This window comes from Orycteropus afer, unplaced genomic scaffold, assembly GCF_000298275.1.
Source record: "Orycteropus afer afer isolate SDZICR_OR568_19922 unplaced genomic scaffold, OryAfe1.0 scaffold00034, whole genome shotgun sequence".
Lineage (NCBI taxonomy): Eukaryota > Metazoa > Chordata > Mammalia > Tubulidentata > Orycteropodidae > Orycteropus > Orycteropus afer.
In genome coordinates, this window is record NW_006921621.1 from 10,340,168 (window position 1) to 10,342,485 (window position 2,318).

The 2,318-nt window shown below is 41.3% G+C and overlaps 1 pseudogene; it reads right to left on the reverse strand.

Moving 5' to 3' along the window:
* Positions 1 to 879: 879 nt before the first annotated feature.
* Positions 880 to 1,570, reverse strand: LOC103193072 (annotated as a pseudogene).
* Positions 1,571 to 2,318: the final 748 nt, after the last annotated feature.

Sequence of the window (2,318 nt, forward strand, 5' to 3'; positions counted from 1 at the left end):
TGCTCCAGTAGATTCCACCATGGAGTTGATTACCAATCTCATCATGGGGAATAGCTATATCCAACTGCCCAGCCACCCGAAACCAGGCCCAGCCAAGTTTACACATAATTTTAACTTCCACAGTCAGTGTGAATAAATTTCAGCTTGAAGTGACCCATCTAGTGATTCGAATTTCAGACAAAATGAAATCCCAAGACATGTATGGATTTCTTTGGGGGGATTCTGTCTACCATCATAGTTCCATAGGGTTGAGGATGAGAGATATAGGGTGCATTATTAAGGAAGTGGTCACAGTCACTCCTGGAGGTCACAGGTCTGTTTTGTTTGACTTATATGATTTTTTTTTTCCCACATAAATCTTTTCTTTTAATTAATAAAGCATATTCATGGTTTAGATTTTAAATCACATTTACAGATGAGGAAAACTTCTAAGCCCACTAGGGCACAGGGAAGCTACTACAACTGGAAGAATGCATGCCCCACATGGATTTTAAACCTAAAGTGCAGAGATTTAAAGGCAGAGAACACCATAAATGTCACCCTTTTGACTAAACTGGAGCTAGAAGAGCAGAAGGCCCAGTGAAGTTCATGCAACCACCATCAGATTCTCTCCCCTTCATGCTGCAGACCAACTGAAAGTTGTGTTGCTTTTATATGAACTAGAGGTTGGTTCCTGATCATCTTAAGTGAAACTTGCTCCTACTGCTAACAATCAGGCCAAGGGCATTAGCTACAATAGGATATTCCATTGATAAATACAGAACAAGACTAGAACAGCAAAGAAGAGGTTACACAGATAATCTTGGTTCTTCAAGTAACTATCAGAAACTTCCATATCATATCAGTAGAGTAATGGAAGAAACTTCACCTCCAAAACGCTTAGTCCAAAAACTTCCTATTCACATTAGCACCACCCAAGGCTCCCCATACTTCTGGCATCATATGGTGAGCTATGAGATCCAGCCAGCTTTCTAAGGTGTTGGGAACCTTTATTTTATGATCCTCACTATACATCTCAACACCACCAGCTATGTCCTGAGGCAGGTAGGCCACCTGATCTATTTAGACATCAATATCTTTTATGGTGGCAGCTTTGTACATAGAGATTGCTTTTCGCACCACAGCGTTTTCCAGAGGGAAATCCTGTTTCCTGCAATGAACAGTCATTCAGGCCTCTAGCAACTGGTACAAACCCTGAGGACTAGTCCATCCAGCAGCACTTGGTACCTGTTTGTATCTTTTACCACCTTGGTGAATCTCTGTTTTGCTTCATTTAGTAGGTCAGTGATAAGGTCATCTCTCTCTCTGAAGAATTTCAGTCTTGCTTGATTCAGCAGATTGGACATCTGAATTTTCTTCTGTTGTTCAATCTGCTTTTCTTTCTTCTCAAAGTATTCCATAATCTTCAGTCTTTGGGTTTGTACAAGATGACCTTTCTCACTGTTGAACTCTTCTTCTGCCTTTGTATCTGTTTCTTCTGTCTTCTTATTGGCTTCTTGTTCAATGAAAGGCATCATGTGCTTAATCTGTTTTGCATATTGGCATCACTGATGGCATTACTGAGGGCCATGGCAAAAGCGTTGTTAGGCTGGTGGGCAACAGGCCCTAGTTGAGGTTTGAAGGTGGCAGTAGAAGGAATGTTGTTGTTGTGTGCCGTTAAGTCAGACCCAACTCATAGCGACCTCTCCTTGGGTTTCCGAGGCAATATTACTATGGAAATAGATTTCCCTATCTTCCTTCTGAGGAGTGGCTGGTGGGTTCGAACCACCAGTCTTCTGGTTAGCAGTCAAGTGCCTTAGGCACTACGCTACCAGAGCTCCCAGTGGAAGGAATCAAAGAAGAAAACCTAGCGTAGGTTTCGGCTTTCTTTGCTTTTGATTTATATGATGTTTTAAAAGTTTGATTTAGTTGCTATTCTTTGAAATTCAGAAGATTTTACATACAAATACATTTTTTCAGCTTTTCTTAAAAAAAAAAAAAAAATCAGACCTATTATTAGCACGGTGCTATTATTCTTCGGAAGGAAGGTTGGGCAATCTACTTCCGTAGCGAGAACCCAAGGAGGAGTCGCTATGAGTTGGGGCCGCCTCAACAGCACGTAAGAACAACAACAACAACAACAATCATTCTGATACGGCAGCAATCCACCAATGTGGAGTGGCAGTCACCAGCTAATGGGGTGCTATTAGATGGACCACTTTGCCCAGTCCCCATCACTCCTTATTCTGTCATACAGACCTGCTTAACTCATTAAAGTTATTTGGCTGGCCTTTACAGGTATCTCAATTTTACTTCAGGTTTACAGATATATAGTTCCA